At 43.6% G+C, this 18,928-nt stretch overlaps 1 protein-coding gene across 2 annotated transcripts in view; it reads right to left on the bottom strand.

The window, feature by feature from the left end:
- Positions 1 to 3,385: 3,385 nt before the first annotated feature.
- Positions 3,386 to 18,928, bottom strand: part of LOC137373803 (E3 ubiquitin-protein ligase pellino homolog 2) — a 416,880-nt gene continuing 401,337 nt past the window's right edge. Inside the window, exon 11 of one of the 2 annotated variants that reach the window (XR_010975700.1) lies at positions 3,386 to 3,558. The gene's annotated coding sequence lies outside the window, so the exon portion shown is untranslated. The remainder of the gene's footprint in view (positions 3,559 to 18,928) is intronic. The other variant, XR_010975701.1, reaches the window with a different exon arrangement.

Raw genomic sequence — 18,928 nt, 5'->3', positions numbered from 1 at the left:
ACGGTGTTTTAAAAAAAAATTAAACCCTGTTACGGTTAAACCTGACAAAGGCTGAGAGTGAACCCCCTAGACCCCTTCTCACCTGGTCGTAACACCTCCCCTCTGCTGTCTGGAGGGACTATTCCCACTGCAAAACTCTGGTTCACTTTTCCTCTACCCCCACCTTTGAGCTGTCCTCCCCTGGCACCTTCTCCTAACCCCATGTAACCACAGAAGATGTAAAACTGGCCCATCCATCACCTCCCACACCATAGTTTAGGACAATTAAACATTACTTCCATGTCAGCAATTTCCGTAGAAGAATGTCAGCTCCAGAAATGTGCATATACTGTGCTGAAAGGGTGTTAGTGCAAAAACCATACTTCCTGAAGTGATAGTAAAATTCTCCAGTCTCACTGAGGTTCAGGGTTATAGTGAGTGTTTCTTTTAATTAACTAATTTGAGGAATGCAGCTTAATACAGAATTTGGGTTTTACTTATCTCCTCAAATCACAAGAGTACTTCAGTTTACAAAGTTATTGTGTGGTGCTGTTCAGTTTACCATAGATTTTCATCTCTGTTCACCATAGCATGAGTTGGAAGCAGTGTGGTACCTCCCTGTTTAAGGGACAAGAGAAGCAATTCTTAACTCACTATCAGCCTGCTTGTGTTTAAGGATGGGCAGTAATGGAACCAAAATTGTGTGGCTGCTTGAGGCACTGCCTCCCAAATCTCCATCCATTCTGAATTTTGGTGGCCAGAGATCAAGTGGGAGGTTCATACATATCTGCTAATTGGGTTCAAATGACACACTTTCATCTCTACCCATGTTGCTAGGGCCACTTCCCACAACTGCCCACCAACTATAAGTGGTACAACTCAAGAGATGGCCATTTCAAGCAAAAATTAAAGGGATCCTTAGCTGTAGATAGGGAAAGCTGAAGGTTAGAGAGCCATTTTTATGGCAGCTGCTTGTAGGTTCTGCATCCAAAATTCTGCTGTAAAGTGCTGCTCTATTCATTCCCAAAACTTATAACCCCACCTCTTTTGCTTCTGCAAGTCCTTCAAATTCAGCCAACCTGTTTAATTTTAACACCTCCAGAGCAGCAAGCTGTTTATTGGAGAACAAAGTTCATGCTGGCTGCTTGCTGATCACATTATAATGAGGAACCAGGATCAAAACAGATTGTGACCCAAGCTGATTCCTTCAGCCAGCTACCACATACCCATCATTCTTTGCCTGTGCAAATAACATGCAAAACTATAATTGACCCCATCATTTATAATAAAGAAATCTAACTGTAGAAGCTAAACTGACAATGTTAGTACTTTCAGTTTGTTTCTGGTTTTGTGATGTTCACAAATCACAAGGTTTTTAAGAGTGAGGAAAGCCATTCAGCTCATCCAACAAGAAAAAGCCACAAAGTCCCTTCCATTGCAGCATCCAGTTGTTTCATATATGATACCAGGATTTTCATCCCCACTACTCTATCCAAAAGTCCATTCTGTATATTGATCACTCTTTGTGAGAATAAGAATATCCTCATCTCTTTCTAAATGTGCCTTTTATCAGTATGAACCTTTGTTGTTCTGCTTTAACAATTTAATTTAAATTAATTTTCTGGATTTACCTCTGTACCTCATCTGCCATTATTCCACCCACTCGCATATTCTCTCCAACTAGGAATATGGGATTAGTGTAGGATTAGTATAAATGGGTGGTTGATGGTCGGCACAGACTCGGTGGGCCGAAGGGCCTGTTTCACTGCTGTATCTCGAAACTAAACTCATTCCTAAATTTCTGATCTATTTCCTCCAATTTCACTCTTGCTCCTACTTTGCTATTATCTGCACACCTGACCAATTTGCATTGAGTTCCTGACTCCAAGTCATGTTCTAATTCTCTTATAATTTAATAGTTATCTGTGGTTCCTAGAAGACTAGTGAGTTTCCTATTGGCACAGGTGATTTAAAAAGTGGAATTGGATCTGACTATTCACTTACGCCATAGTTGCTGAGCTGCACCCAGCTATAAATACCTTTTATTTCTGACTGGTAGTAATGCTCCTTTTTCTGCTGGACCTCAGATGGTGTGTAGCAAGGGGAGGAGTGTTTGTACTGTCTATTATATAGAAGTACGCATTTCAGGGGAAAACCTTGATAAATCCAAATGATTTTACATTGGTGTCCATTCACTACCAAAGCGACCATGATACCCTGAAAAGTGGAACATGGGAAATTTTAACCCCTAAGGAGAGGTGGATTGGAGGAGGGTGGAAAGGTAAAAAAAATGTTAAATTCTCAAACCCAACCTCCATTTCTGGGTTTAACAGAAGCGGGGAGGGGTGGGCAACACCATTCCATCTAATTTTTTTTTGGAATGCATGGGTGATTTATTTGAGTGTGTGCCCCCTTTAATTTTTTTTGCACAGCCGCATACGTGCAGCAACTTAATGGGCGGCACAGTGGCGCAGTGGTTAGCACCGCAGCCTCACATCTCCAGCGATCCAGGTTCGGTTCTGGGTACTAGCTGTGCGGAGTTTGCAAGTTCTCCCTGTGATTGCGTGGGTTTCCTCCGGGTGCTCCAGTTTCCTTCCATATGCCAAAGACTTGCGGGTTGATAGGTAAATTGGCCATGGTAAATAATTGCCCCTAGTATAGGTAGGTGGTAGGAGAATTGAGGGAAGGTGGGGATGTGAGAGGGAAAAATGGGATTAATATAGGATTAGTATAAATGGATGGTCGATGGTTGGCATGGACTTGGTGGGCTGAAGGGCCTGTTTCAGTGCTGTATCTCTCTAGGGGCGGCGCAGTGATTAGCACCGCAGCCTCACAGCTCCAGCAACCTGGGTTCAGTTCTGGGTACTGCTTGTGTGGAGTTTGCAAGTTCTCCCTGTGTCTGTGTGGGTTTCCTCCCACAGCCAAAGACTTGCAGGTTGATAGGTAAATTAGCCATTGTAAATTGCCCCTAGTGTAAGTAGGTGGTAGGAGAATTGAGGGAAGGTGGGGATGTGGTAGGGAATATGGGATTAATGTAGGATTAGTATAAATGGATGGTTGATGGTTGGCACAGAATTGGTGGGCCGAAGGGCCTGTTTCAGTGCTGTATCTCTCTATGACTCTAAGCTGACTTGTGCATTTACCTGCGCAGAGGCTTTCAGGTGGCTGCACGGCTTACAGGAAACATTGGTGGGCAACATACTTGCTCTCAGGAAGTAGGTCAATCGCTGAAGTCTTTTAAGGAGACTGCATGCCTCCAATTTAACTGCATTTTTATTTTTAATCCATAGAGGTCAGGATTCCCGGACCTCAGGAATCCAGGCAGGTAAAAGGAAGCAAGAAGGACTGCACCCATGAGCTAAGTGCTTTTATTATACCACCTGTGGGCCAGAAAGTGCAGGAGTGCTTCCCCTAGGTTCAGTCGTGATATTAAAATCCCGCCAACCCCCTCAATTTCCAGTTCACCCACCAATCTTCGCCCATGTCTGTATCTGCAGTGATGTCCAATTCCAAAACCTGCGATGTCAGACCTATCTGACCACTACTCCTGCCATTCTGGTTGGCTGTCGAGTGGGAAACCTGTTGAAAAAATATAAAAGGTATTTTGAGGTTAAATTCTCAGGATGTGTTTAAAACCCCTAATTCCAAGTTCCTGTCTGAAAATATCCCCCCCCATCCCCCATCACCCTGCACTCTTCCCAGCTCTGAGTAAATTAGTCCTTTTATTCCATGCTTATCTATCTAATCGTGGCCGGAAAATCACCTGAAATGGCTTCTCTTCCCTCTGTTGCAGCTGGTGTCCCTCAAGGATCTATCCGTGGCCCCTATTTCTCATATACACGCTGCCCCTCAGCCACATCATCCAAAAACACAGCATCAATTTCCATAAGTACACTGACGACATCCAGCTCTACCTCACCACCACCTTCCTTGACTCCTCCAAAGTCTCTAAATTATCAGACTGCTCGTCTGACATCCAATACTGGATGAGCAGAAATTTCCTCCAATTAAATCCATTGTCTTCAGTCCCTGCTACAAATGCCATTCTCTAGACATCAACTCCATCCATTTCCCTGGCAACTGTTTGAGGCTGAACCAGACTGTTTGCAACCTTGGTTTCATATATGACCCCAAGATGAGCTTCCAACGACATATCCATGGCATCACTAAGACTGTTTATTTTCACCTCCAGAACATGCCCGACTCCACCCCTGACTCAGCTCATCTGCTGCTGAAACCCTCATCCATGTCTTTGCTACCTCTGGACTTGCCTATTCCAACACATTCCTGGCTAACCTCCCATGTTCTACCCTTTGTAAACTTGAGGCCATTCTAAACTCCACTGCCCATGTCCTAATTTGCACCAAGTCCTATTCAACTATCACTCCTGTGCTTGTTGACCTACATTGTATCCAAGTTAAGCAATGCCTCGATTTCAATATTCTCATCCTTGTTTTCAAATCCTTTCATGACCTCACTCCCTGGGCTGAATTTTACCAGCTCCACGACGTCGTGGATCGAGGCGGGGGGGGACCCCATAAAATACTTGTGGGAGAGGTTCGCCATGACCCACGACGCTGGGAAGGTCTCGCCGCAATTTACTGGCGGCGGCAAGACCTCGGTGGAACCTGGCGACAGGGCCTTCATTTACATATTAAAATTCTTTTGGGCCTCCTTATCTCGAGAGACAATGGATACGCGCCTGGAGGTGGTCAGTGGTTTGTGAAGCAGCGCCTGGAGTGGCTATAAAGGCCAATTCTGGAGTGACAGGCTCTTCCACAGGTGCTGCAGAGAAATTTGTTTGTCGGGGCTGTTGCACAGTTGGCTCTCCCCTTTTTTCCTGCCAACTACTAAGTCTCTTCGACTCGCCACAATTTAGCCCTGTCTTTATGGCTGCCCGCCAGCTCTGGCGAATGCTGGCAACTGACTCCCACGACTTGTGATCAATGTCACACGATTTCATGTCGCGTTTGCAGACGTCTTTATAGCGGAGACATGGACGGCCGGTGGGTCTGATACCAGTGGCGAGCTCGCTGTACAATGTGTCTTTGGGGATCCTGCCATCTTCCATGCGGCTCACATGGCCAAGCCATCTCAAGCGCCGCTGACTCAGTAGTGTGTATAAGCTGGGGGTGTTGGCCGCTTCAAGGACTTCTGTGTTGGAGATATAGTCCTGCCACCTGATGCCAAGTATTCTCCGAAGGCAGCGAAGATGGAATGAATTGAGACGTCGCTCTTGGCTGGCATACGTTGTCCAGGCCTCGCTGCCGTAGAGCAAGGTACTGAGGACACAGGCCTGATACACTCGGACTTTTGTGTTCCGTGTCAGTGCGCCATTTTCCCACACTCTCTTGGCCAGTCTGGACATAGCAGTGGAAGCCTTACCCATGCGCTTGTTGATTTCTGCATCTAGAGACAGGTTACTGGTGATAGTTGAGCCTAGGTAGGTGAACTCTTGAATCACTTCCAGAGCGTGGTCGCCAATATTGATGGATGGAGCATTTCTGACATCCTGCCCCATGATGTTCGTTTTCTTGAGGCTGATGGTTAGGCCAAATTCATTGCAGGCAGACGCAAACCTGTCGATGAGACTCTGCAGGCACTCTTCAGTGTGAGATGTTAAAGCAGCATCGTCAGCAAAGAGGAGTTCTCTGATGAGGACTTTCCGTACTTTGGACTTCGCTCTTAGACGGGCAAGGTTGAACAACCTGCCCCCTGATCTTGTGTGGAGGAAAATTCCTTCTTCAGAGGATTTGAACGCATGTGAAAGCAGCAGGGAGAAGAAAATCCCAAAAAGTGTGGGTGCGAGAACACAGCCCTGTTTCACACCACTCAGGATAGGAAAGGGCTCTGATGAGGAGCCACCATGTTGAATTGTGCCTTTCATATTGTCATGGAATGAGGTGATGATACTTAGTAGCTTTGGTGGACATCCGATCTTTTCTAGTAGTCGGAAGAGACCACGTCTGCTGACGAGGTCAAAGGCTTTGGTGAGATCAATGAAAGCAATGTAGAGGGGCATCTGTTGTTCACGGCATTTCTCCTGTATCTGACGAAGGGAGAACAGCATGTCAATGGTCGATCTCTCTGCACGAAAGCCACACTGTGCCTCAGGGTAGACGCGCTCGGCCAGCTTCTGGAGCCTGTTCAGAGCGACTCGAGCAAAGACTTTCCCCACTATGCTGAGCAGGGAGATTCCACGGTAGTTGTTGCAGTCACCGCGGTCACCTTTGTTTTTATAGAGGGTGATGATGTTGGCATCGCGCATGTCCTGAGGTACTGCTCCCTCGTCCCAGCACAGGCATAGCAGTTCATGTAGTGCTGAGAGTATAGCAGGCTTGGCACTCTTGATTATTTCAGGGGTAATGCTGTCCTTCCCAGGGGCTTTTCCGCTGGCTAGGGAATCAATGGCATCACTGAGTTCCGATTTGGTTGGCTGTATGTCCAGCTCATCCATGACTGGTAGAGGCTGGGCTGCATTGAGGGCAGTCTCAGTGACAGCATTCTCCCTGGAGTACAGTTCTAGGTAGTGCTCAACCCAGCGGTCCATCTGTTTGTGTTGATCAGTGATTATATCCCCCGATTTAGATTTGAGGGGGGCGATCTTCTTGATGGTTGGCCCAAGAGCTAATTAATATTAAAATTAAATTCAAATAAACTTACCTGGTCTTGGCGGCCGTCCCACACTGATTTTACAGCCGCCAGCCGCAACTCGTGCGCCTTCTGAGCTCTGTTCAGAGTTCCAATGCGAGACACTGGTGGGGAGGAGAGCTGGAAAAACACTTCTTATTGGCTGTGGGGATGGTGGGAAGGGGTTGAAGGGCAAATGTGAAGAGTTTGCGGGGGGGGGGGGGGGGGTGGGGAGGTGGGGAAGTTCGGGTTGGGACTAAAATAAATTTTCTGCATATAGGCCAATAAAATAAAAAATGGGTGGGGGTTGACAAAGGGCTTCCAGTTTTTAATATGTTTTTTTAAGAATTTGAACAATACTATACCTTTAACAATTCAAATTTTTGCTCAGGGCTTGAAGCCCTTTAAAAGTGGTGCTGGTGCCTGCGCAGTGGCGGCGGATATTATTACTGGGGACAGAGTGGATGCCCCCTCTATATCATCGGGGGCAGCAGTTCCACGTCCTCCATTTAAATGAGTTCCCGCGTGTAATATCGCGGGGGCTCAGCGGTGGCCGATGCACGTGGCCACGCCACCAACATCAGAGTGCACCGCTGCGATCTGCGGAACGCTCATAAAATTCAGCCCCCTATCTATAGATACAAATAATAGGCAATGCACATCATATCGAAAATGTTCTACTCATTCTTTTGACACAATATAAGAAGACTACTTTGAAACCAAATTTGTTTCCAGTTTAGATTTCTACTGTATTCTGCTTACTGGCAATCTCAATTGAACAGTCAGTTCAGGTACTGGGGTGGCATTGACTAGTTGAGTATGAACAATGAAACTAACCTGAAATTTGACAGACTTGAAAAGGGCAAACATAAGCAATTTGGTAAAGGCAATTTGCATGAAATTGGTTTGTCCATATTATATATGACTAATCTGAAATTGTCTTTATATGAGATTACAGCAAGGCTTGAGTGATAAATTATATTTTTAAATGCTGCTGTTGGAACTAGAAAATAATTGTTGTTATGGCCAAATACCCATGAATGTGGGTTTCACTGTATTTGCATCATTTTCTGGGTGGAGACAGTTACTGTACACTAATATTCTGAAAAATGGGATGTATAAGGAAGGGGGTTCATATAAAAGCAATTGTGAAGTTGCATCAATCCATTTCAATGAAAGTGCTACGAGCCAGCTACAGATTACATAATGTAATATTCTGAGCACACAATGCCTGATCATTATCCAGCTAGTCCACTGTCATACTGCATAGCATGGTCTCCTAATATAATTAATCAATCAACCAACCCTGATGAGAATGACATAACTTAGATGTACTGTGAACAACAGAGTCTGATACATCCTTTTGAAAATAAGGTTGTTTTTGATAATATAAACTGCAGCTCCCGCTGTTTAAAATTTGCTTTGTGTAGTGATGATATTAAGTCATTCCAGCAGTATATTGAGTGATAAAATTTGGTTTCTCATTCATTTGAATTAGAACTGGAAACTTTGTTGTTCCACGTTTTGCAATGCAATCGACTCCAGAAAATACATACAAAAAGTACATGCAAAGTAATGTACCAAACCACTTCACATTGACTTTTAAATGGAATCCCTGAAGCAAGGATAATACTTAAATGTCAAATCCTAATTCAAGCAGAAATTGCTCTCCAATCATTTGCTCAAATTATTTATCAGACTATTTTTGAATATGCTGAATTGCTTGGACAAACTAGTTGATTTAAAGATCGCTGTTCTGAGGAAGTGTCATACTGGAAATATCAACCTTTGTGTTCTCTACTGTTGCTAATGGATCTGCTATGTTTTCTTTATTTATTTTATATTCACTATGTTAACTGCTGAATAAGTTGGTTTTGTCGCAAAAACTATATTTGCTGCAGTGCAAAGATATGTAATGTGTTTTTTAATGTTAATTTTCAACTTAAGATGTGCATTGTTTTAATTTGTGGTGTATTGGGTGGTACCACAAAGATTGCAGCTGAAAGTGACTATAAACAGGACACCTATTTCATACAATTTACTCTGGTAGCTGCTGAGGGCAGTGGTGCTATGGTGGTCTTGAAGTCAACCAGAAACTTCCCAAGTCCTTAGGGAGGCAATGTGGCCTATTCTGTTATTCTGTGTAAAATTTCTGGATTTATATCCAATTCTGAACCAGTAACAAATAGTGATGAGCTTTCTTGAGCTGCATTTTCGGTGGCTGAGGAGTAGGTGGACACAGTCCTTTTATGATCTAGGCAGAAGTTTCATCATGATGGCCTGGATTTTGTGGTAAGGATAAAGGTAAGGCTATCAGTACTCAGTTATGGAGTAAATTGGACAGCAACTTCCGGTGTCCACCCATGCATGGTTAAAAGCAGAAATCAGGATGTTCTGTCTGATTTGCCCTGCTCCACCACAAGCTTTGCTACATCAGTACCTCATCGAGAGATATGGCATTCAAACACATGAAGGGCTTGAAGCTGCGATATTTACCCACTAAACACACCAAAAATGTTAGGGCTTGTCCATTCATGTGGTGTAATGATAATGTTACTGAGCTAGTGATCCAAATACCCTAGAGACATCGATTTAAATCCCATCACAGCAGCTGGTGGAATTTAAATTCAATTAATTAATAAAAATCGGAAATTGAAAGCTAGTCTCAGTAATGGTGCCATGAAGCTATCATCAATTGTTGTTTTAAAAAAAAACATCTGGTTCACTAATGTTGTTTAGGAAAGGAAATCTACTGTCCTTAACTGGTCTACCCATAGCAATGTGGTTGACTCTTAACTGCACTAGCAAGCCATTCAGTTGTCAAGGACAATTAGGGATGGGCAACAAATGCTGACCTTGCCAGTGATGCCCACATCTCATAAAGAATTTTTTTTAAGTCATAATTGCTGTCAAACAACCTCTCTGAAGCTGAAAATTTACAAGTGCACTTTAATTATTGTTGGAGATTTTTAAAAATTATATTTTACATGTTTTTGCTTTTTCTTTCTCTTTTATCACTCTCTTAATTCTTTCTTTCCATCTCTTTTTTTCACTTTTTGTATATGATTGTACATTGAGTTAAGTGTTCTAACTAATACTTCTTGGTTTAGACTCTGCGTGTCTCAGTAAAGATTCTTCAATCTGATTGGTTGAGGAGACATGCTGTTGTTTGACCTGTTCACACAGATCCCAGGTTTGTATCAGACTCACGTGACAGCAAGTTACTGCACAAAAGCTCACACTGAGAAGTTGTAAGTGTAATGAATGGTGAATGCCGTTCATTCATTGCTGACTGTACAATCTGCGTCAATATAAAAATGCCACAAAAACACTAATCTGATTGTTGTATTCTCTCTAGACGAATACAAATGAAGCTGAAGGGCAGGCATAAAGGTTGCTTCAGCGTACATGTATTAACAGACTGTGCAGAACTGAATCATATGATATTGCATCACTTCCTGTGAAGACACACATATTAGCATAAACATATATTTAAATGATTATATTTAACATAACTAACAAATACACTATCACAACACTGTCTCCAGAATCTTTTTTCACCTTTCATACTGGCTAAGTACTGAGTGAAACATCCATTGTAATTGGCATCCCAGGCAGCCATGCACTGAGCAGTGCTAGTAAATTTAAGGAGTGATTTTGAAGCCATTTCTAATCTGTTTTTACGAATTAATTTTTCTATGCATTTCTGTCAGCACTTAGGTTCTCATGAGCCTCTGTGCCAATTGTTTCAATTTATTTGTAACCCTCAGCACGATTACTGATATAAATAGGTTTCCCAAATTTCTCTCTCTGAGGTGCTAGGAAGAAGGGCGCCACTGAAGGAATGCCAGGTAGATCAGGCTGCACGAAAGTGCTCTGTACCCAGCCACCACTAGCCACACAACTATATCTGTAGACAGAGATACTTTGTGTTGGTAGATGATAAATGCTTGCGGCCACAAGATTGTATGACGTTCTTCCTCCCCTCCATTTTTGCCTGTCACTTCATATCCCCTACCCTTCAGCCTTGGCAAATGCTTCTAATGGCTTAAGATGTCTTTTGGTCCATTGTATAGGATTTCAGTATTTCTGTTTCCCAGCTGTTAGCTATGACCCACTCCTCCCCTTCCACACCCACCCCCTATTATGACATTTCCTTTTAATGTGTTTACACATGATTTTCCTCTCCAATTACAAATATGGGTTTTACATTTGCCTTTGGCTGCATCTGGATCTATGCTTAATGATACAAATGAGCTGACCGTCAGAATTTGATCTGTTCTTAACAAATTACCATTCTGACAGGATTAGCACCAGTTCTGAAAATTTTAGGCATGTGCACGAGAGTAGGCCCCAGAGGCTCCACCAAACCAATTCATTTAGTGAGTTTTCAGTCTTCACTATTTAAATAAAAATATTCAAAGTCACCAGAAATGAACAAAGTCAAACGGAATATTATCAAACCCGGCTAGAAGGAAGGCAGTAGAGCAAAGTTGTAATTGGAGCTAAGTTGAAATGTGAGGGTGGGGTGAAGTGGGGTGGGGGAGAGTGAAAGAGTATTGAGTGGGATTCCTAGGGGTCTATGCTGAAATATGCTTCTGGTGCACTGACATCAATTTGTAGTTCCAGTGAAAGATAATTATAATTGATTTAGACAGCAAACTATGGAGAATTATAGAATCAAAAGAGGCAGATAGGATATTTCAAAGAGAGCTTGACAAGGTTTGTGTCTGGGTTGATCAGTGGCATTTGAAACTTGATGTGGAGAATGCAAAGTCTCTTAGTGAATTTTCTAGGTTTTCTCATCACTGTGTGGCGCTCACCCATTTAAAATGGGGATTTAATGATTTCCTAACTGCAGGAGAAACCCTTACTCTTGGTGACTTGTTTCAACAAGGCTATTTTCTGTTGTTTTTTTAGACCTCCCATGAAAGTCACCATAGCATTGAACTTTTATGCTATTGGATTATTTAAAGCTATTTCTTGTGACATTTGTCAGACTTCAGTTCACTAATGCATCAAACAGGTCACTGAAGGCAGGAGGAATATTGTTGTAATTTTCTCCTGGAACGAGGAAATACCAAGAGGTTGCAGTACTTTTACTAGGTGGCAGGCTTTCCTAAAATGCAAGGCCTTGTCAATGGCACACAAATAACCATCAAGGCCCCTAACAACAATCCTCTGCTTTCATTCCATTAAGCTATGTTAGACCACAAGAACAGAATTAGGCAGTTAAAATCACAATACCCCAGCAGCTATGATGCCATTGTGTTGCACCAGGTCACCGTGCCAGCATTATTTCAAACAGCAGACAGACTGGAAGGAAGGGTGTAAAGGACAATGACTACCGTTGATTATTAACAACAGTGAAGAACCTCTGAACAGAAGCAGTCAGAATGTATAGCACAGTTCATGCCTCCATACAAATTCTGTTGGAACATGCAGATACCATATTGGAAGGAGATGCCACCATCTGGACAGAAAAGATTGTGTTCTGCAGCCTGAGGGCATCTCAAAAATTATCACCATATGCTTTGTGCTGCATAATTTCACATTTCAGAGAGATCATTCTATTCAACCAGTGGACCAGGAAGATCATGTTGCAGCCTCAGCAGAGGAGAGAAGAGGGGAGGAAGTGATGAGATGCCAGGAAGACTTATTCATCAATCATTTATTGACAGGATTTTCATCTAAACGCAGTACTTGGGGCATTACTTTAACAGTCCTGTCGTCTTCTCTGCACCTAATTACCGCTGCTCTACTGCTAGCCCTGCATAAATACTGGTCTAGTAATCCAGAGACCGGGACTAATGCTCCAGAGACATGAGTTCAAATTCCACCATGGCAGCTGGTGAAATTTAAATTCAATTAATAAATAAATCTGGAATAAAATGCTAATCTCATTAATATGATCATGAAACTACCAGATTGTCGTAAAAACCCATCTGGTTCAATAATGTCCTTCGGGGAAGGAAATCTGCCATCTTTACTCAGTCTGGCCTATATGTGACTCCGGATCCACGGCAATGAGTTGCCTTTTAGCTGCTCTCTGAAATGTCCTAGCAAGCCACTCAGTTGTATCAAACCACTACAGAAAAGGCACTATGGGTGTACTTACAACATATGGACAGCAGTGGTTCAAGAAGGGGGCTCACCGCCACCTTCTCAAGGGCAATTAAGGATGGCAATCAATGTTGGCTAGCCTGCGATGCTCAGATCCCAAGAATGGATACATTTTTTAAAATGCCAATCATCAGCATTTCAAACAGAGAATCATGTTTTGGAGCCCATTCCACATGTCAGTGTTTGCTGACAAATATCAGCATGGACCAGGCTCCTATTAGTGGCCTGATGCAAATTAAATGGATTCTGGTTGTTGTGTATTGTAAGCCTGAATTCCTGCAAGAGTAGAAATTTCCACCTGCAGTATGGAGTAGCGAAAATCCATTCCACTAGCACCAAGATTTGGACAGAGGCAACACAGGGGAGGAGGGAAGGAAATGGACAGCAGGGGACTGGGAGGAGAGGGGAGGGGAGGGGGAAAATAGATGGCAATGAAAGGGAGAGGGGAGGAGGTGGGCCAGATAGTCAATGGGAATAAGGAAAATGTTTTTAGCTTGTTTGCATATCTTCACATCCTTCCCTTGGAGGAGAGTGTAAAGTAATGGAAAGATTTGCAGGATTTGTAGATCATGAGGGCAATTTCACGATCCTACAATTATAGTTACAGGCTCATCTTTTCGACAGCACCTCCCAAACCCATGACCTCTACACTTAGAAGGACAAGGGCAGCAGGCCCATGGGAACACCATCACCTGCAAGTCGCACACCATCCTGACTTGAAAATATATTGCCATTCCTTCACTGTCACTGGGTCAAAATACTGGAATTTTCTACCTAATAGCACTGTGGTAGTACCTTCACCATTGCTGCAGCAACTCAGCATGCCTCCTTAATGGCAATGAGGGATGGGCAATAAATGCTGGCCTTCCCAGTGATGCCCATATCCCATAAATGAATAAATAAAAATCTCAAGGCCCAAAAGGAACACAAAAGCCTTTCACCACACTTGTTCATGACCCACATGAAGCTCTTGAACTTGGAAGTAATTTACCAGGAGGCACTTGCCCAAGCTGACCGGCACTTGTAGCAATCATGGTACTAATTTTGAGACTGTAAAATTAGAGTTATAATTTGTCCTTTTTTAATCCCCCTTGGTATCTACAATTGACACATATTTATTAGCGAAAAATACATCTGTTTCACATACTGTTAGAGGTGTCGTAACAGGAATGTCCTGTCCCACCAGCAGGATAAACGCACCAGAGGTGGAGGCACAGTGGTATACTGTCGGGAGGGAGTTGCCCTGGGAGTCCTTAACATTAACTCTGAACCCGATGAAGTCTTATGGCATCAGGTTAAACATGGGCAAGGAAACCTCCTGCTGATTACCACCTACCACCTTCCACCTTCCCTTAGCTGATGAATCGGTGCTTCTACATGTTGAACACCATTTGGAAGAAGCACTGAGGGTGGCAAGGGCACAGAATGTACTCTGGGTGGGGGACTTCAATGTCCATCAACAGGAATGGCTCGGTAGCACCACTACTGATGAAGCTGGCTGAGTCCCGAAGGATGTATCTGCCAGACTGGGCCTGTGGCAGGTGGTGAATGTTGTAGAGTATTCCCAAGCGCAGAGGCACCTGCAGTAAATATCATAGTGTTTAAATGTTATTTGAGTAACCAGTAACGTATAATCTTAGTGAACAATGAAGAGGTTGCAAGGCATCATGGGGCTTAGCCAACTTGACCACATTCCACACAGGAGCTGAGTAACATAAATTCAAACAAAGACTCATTAAATGGAAAGCAGATGTCCTTGTGGAATGCTGACAAAGGTACCAGCCTGTAACGAGGTCAAGATAAGATGGTACGCGTACATGAGAACCAAGGATAATGGATAAGAGGGAATGGAAAACATCATGAGTAATCCCCTATCTGTCTATGGGCCGGTTGTGCAGTCCCTCCATGCCTGGTAACCACTTCTATTGGCTCTAATAATCAATGTATATGATCTATAATCGTTGTGATTGGACCATGTCCAGCCAGGATGGGCTGAGTAACTGTTTGAAAATGTATAAGTATTGATGATTTTCCTTTGTTCGGTGGAGAGGCATCTGGACAGACCAGTGACCTGCTCCCCGCTGGCGTAATAAACTGTTTGACATTGGAGCAGACCTGAGTGTCGAGTGATTCTTCCAGATTCATGCCCGCTAACAGTGAACATAAGAAATAGGAGCAGGAGTAGGCCATTCGGCCCCTCAAGCCTGCCCCGCTATTCAATAAGATCATGGCTGATCTGCCCCAGACCTCAACTCCTCTTTCATGCCAGCTCCTCATAGCCCTCAATTCCCCGATATTTCAAAAGTCTATCTACCTCCTCTTTAAATACTTTCAGTGATCTAGCCTCCACAACTCTCTGGGGTAGAGAATTCCAGACATTCACTACCCTCTGAGAGAAGAAATTCCTTTGCATCTCAGTTTTAAATGAGTGTCCCCTTTTTCTGTAACTCTTTCCCCTAGTTTGACATTCCCCCACTAGTGGAAACATCTTCTCAACATCTATCCTGTCAATCCCCTCAGAATCTTCTACGTTTCAATAAGATCACCGCTCATTCTCTAAACTCTAATGAATAAAGGTCTAACCTGTTTAGCCGTTCTTGACAAGTCAACCCTTTCATCCCATTAATCAGCCTAGTGAATCTCTTTTGAACTGCCTCCAATGCCAGTATATCCTTACTTAAATACGGGGACCAAAACTGTACACAGTACTCCAGGTGTGGCCTCACCAACACCCTGTACAGTTGTAACAAGACTTCCCTATTTTTAAACTCCAAACCCCGAGCAATAAAGGCCAAAATTCCATTTGCCTTCTTAATTACTTGCTGCACCTGCATGCTAACTTTTTGTATTTCATGCACAAGAACACCCTGATCCCTCTGTGCTGCACGTTTTTGGAGCCTCTCTCCATTTAAATAATAGTGTGCCTTTTGATTCTTCCTACCAAAGTGCATGACCTCACACTTTCCTACATTAAACTCCATCTGCCACGTTTTTGTCCACTCACTCAACCTATCTATATCCCCTTCCATATTCCTTATGTCCTCATCACAACATGCCCTCCCACCTACTTTTGTATCATCAACAAATTTGGATATTTTACACTCTGCCCCCTCCTCCGCCATTAATATAGATAGTAAATAATTCAGACCCTAGGACTGATCCTTGTGGCACTCCACTAGTTACGTCTTTCCAACCTGAAAAAGACTCATTAATCCCGACTCTCTGTCTTCTGTGAGTTAACCAATCCTCAATCCATGCTAATACATTACCCCCAATACCATGAGCTCCTATCTTGTGCAATAATCTTTTATGTGGCACCTTATTGAATGCCTTCTGGAAATCCAAATACACTACATCTACCGGTTCTCCTTTATCAACTCTGCTTGTTATATCCTCAAAGAACTCTAGCAAATTTGTCAAACATGATTTCCTTTTCACAAAACCATGTTGACTCTGTTTGATTGCATTAAACTTTTCTAAATGTCCTGCTATTTCTTCCTTAATAATGGACTCTAGCAGTTTCCCAACGACCGATGTTAGGCTGACTGGCCTATTGTTTCCTGCTTTTTATCTCCCTCCCTTCTTGAACTACGGCGTCACATTAGCGGTTTTCCAATCCGCTAGGACCCTCCCGGAATCCAGTGAGTTCTGGAATATTCTGAAATGAGGGAAGCAACAAGACGAAAAACCTACTTGACCTCATCCTCACCAATATATCTGTCGCAGATGCATCTGTCCATGACAGTATTGGTAGGAGTGACCACCGCACAATCCTTGTGAAAATGAAGTCCTGTCTTCACACTGAGAATACATTCCATCATGTTGTGTGGCACTACCACCGTGCTAAATGTGATAGATTCAGAACACATCTGGCAGCTCAAAACTGGGCACCCATGAGGCGCTGTGGACTATCAACAGCAGCAGGATTGTATTCAACCACAATCTGTAACCTCAAAACTCAGCATATCCCTCATTCTACCATTACCATCAAGCCAGGGAATCAACCCTGGTTCAATAAAGAGCACAAGACAGCATGCCAGGACCAGCACCTGCATACCTAATAATGTGGTGTCAACCAGGTGAAGCTACAACACAGGACTACCTGCATGCCAAACAGCAGACGCAGCATGTGATAGACAGAGCTAAGCGATCCCACAAACAAGGGATCAGATCAAAGCTCTGCAGTCCTGCCACATCCAGTCGCGAATGGTGGTGGACACTTAAACAACTAACAGGAGGAAGAGGCTCCACAAATATCCCCATTCTCAATGATGAAGGAGCCCAGCACATCAGTGCAAAAGAAAAGACTGAAGCATTTGCAACCATTTCAGCCAGAAGTGCTGAGTGGGTGATCCATCTCGGTCTCCTCCTGAGGTCCCCAGCATCACAGATGCCAGTCTTCAGCCAATCCGATTCACTCCATGTGATATCATAAAATGACTGAAGACATTGGCTACTACAAAGGCTGTGGGTGCTGACAACATCCTGGACATAGGACTGAAGACTTGTGCTGCAGAACTAGCCGCGCCCCTAGCGAAGCTGTTCCAGTACAGCTTACAACACTGGCATCTACCTGACAATGTGAAAAATTGTCCACGTATGTCCTGTCCACAAAAAGCAAAATAAGTCCAATCCGGCCAATTATCAGCCAATCAGTATACTCTCAATGATTAGCAAATTGATGGAAGGTGTCGTCAACAGTGCTATCAAGCGTCACTTAAACAGCAACAACTTGCTCACTGAATCTTGGTTTGGGTTCTGCCAGGGTCACTCAGCTCCTGACCTCATTACAGTCTTGGTCCAAACATGCACAAAAGAGCTGAGGTGAGAGTAATTGCCCTTGATATCAAGGCAGCATTTGACCGAGTGTGGCCAAATTGAAGTCAATGGGAATCGGGGAAAAACTCTCCACTGGCTGGAGTCATACCTAGCACAAAGGAAGATGGTTGTGATTGTTGGAGGTCAGTCACCTCAGCCCCAGAACAACACTGCATGAGTTCCTCAGGCTAGTGTCCTAAGCCCAACCATCTTCAGCTGCTTCATCAATCATCTTCTGTCCATGCCAGAAGTGGGGATGTTCACTGAAGATTGTACAATGTTCTGCACCATTTGCAACTCCTCAGGTGCTGAAGCAGTCCATGACCACATGCAGTAATTCCTGGACAATATTCAGACTTGGGTGGATAAGTGGTAAGTTACATTTGCGCCGCACAAGTGCCAGACAATGACCATTTCAAACAAGAGGGGATTTAACCATCTCCCTTTGACATTCAATGGCATTACCATCACTGAATCCTCCACTATCAACATCCTGGGGGTTACCATTGACTAGAAACTTAACTGAACCAGCCACATAAACATAGCGGCTACAAGAGCAGGTCAGGGGCTGGGAAATCTATGGCAAATAACTCACCTCCTGACTCCCTAAAGCCTGACCACCATCTACAAGGCACAAGTCAGGAGTGTGATGGACTACTTTCCACTTGCCTGGATGAGTGTGGCTCCAATGACACTCAGGAAGCTTGATGCCATTGAGGACAAAACAGCCTGCTTGATCAGCACCCCATCCACCACCTTTAACATTCACTCCCTCCACCAGTAATGCATGGTGGCAGCAGTGTGTACCATATACAAGATGCACTACAGCAACTCACCAAACCTCCTTCGACAGCACCTTCCAAATCCACGACCTCTACCAACTGGAAGGACAAGGGCAGCAAACGTATGGGAACACCACCATATGCAAGTTCCCCTCCAAGACATATGCTATCCTGAAATATATCAGTTTTCCTTCATTGTCACTGGATCAAAATGCTGGAACTTCCACCCCAACAGCACTGTGGATGTACCCACACCAGATGGACTGCAGCGGTTCAAGAAGGCAGTTCACCAACACCTTCTCAAGGGCAATTAGGGATGGGCAACAAATGCTGGCCTTGCCAGTGACACCCACATCCCATAAAATGAATTAAAAAGAAAATCCTGGAATTATATATTTAATCATGTTTTATATTTAATCATCTTTAATGAAGTAATAGATTCCTCAACATTTTTTCCGAGTCAATGCTGTACTAGGCTCAAATATTGAGCTATCCATTTAGAATGGCAGAAAGAAAATGTAGACAAATATCACAGTTAGGATGCTGATAACATGTCAGCACATGACAATGTTGGCCCATTGACAACGGGTATTGAG

The sequence above is a fragment of the Heterodontus francisci genome, chromosome 9 (assembly GCF_036365525.1).
Source record: "Heterodontus francisci isolate sHetFra1 chromosome 9, sHetFra1.hap1, whole genome shotgun sequence".
Taxonomy (NCBI): Eukaryota; Metazoa; Chordata; class Chondrichthyes; order Heterodontiformes; family Heterodontidae; genus Heterodontus; species Heterodontus francisci.
This window is presented reverse-complemented; position numbering and strand designations above follow the sequence as displayed.